This window comes from Lingula anatina, chromosome 2 (assembly GCF_051362555.1).
Source record: "Lingula anatina isolate TDL-2025a chromosome 2, LinAna3.0, whole genome shotgun sequence".
Lineage (NCBI taxonomy): Eukaryota > Metazoa > Brachiopoda > Lingulata > Lingulida > Lingulidae > Lingula > Lingula anatina.
The window spans coordinates 18781527-18781944 of NC_141768.1; positions in this window are offsets into that span (position 1 = coordinate 18781527).

Consider the following 418-nt stretch of genomic DNA (forward strand, 5'->3'; position numbering starts at 1 on the left):
GGCAGGCCCATAGCCAGGGGGGGGTTTGAAAGAACCACCCTTTTTGTCAGAAAAAGGCCCATTCCGGGTACAATTTGATATAGGTACACGAAGGTTTCATTTTAAAAGGTCCACTTTTTCAGAAAAAGAACCCCCCTTTTGACTTTGCTGGCTACCGGCCTGAGAGGTAAATTTTTGAGCAGCTGTTTTAATGACCTGTCAAAGGAAACCTATTGACTTTCCCTGGTTACAATGAAACATTTGTGTACTTAGATAAAATTTTACCCAGAATGGACCATTTCCTGACAAAAGGGGCGGTTCTTTCGAACCCCCCCGACCCCCCCCCCCCTTCCCCCGGCTACGGACCTGAAATATATGTGCGGATTCCCGAATTTCCAAATCACTTCTGGTGCTTCATATCCAACTAGGCTTATATCGC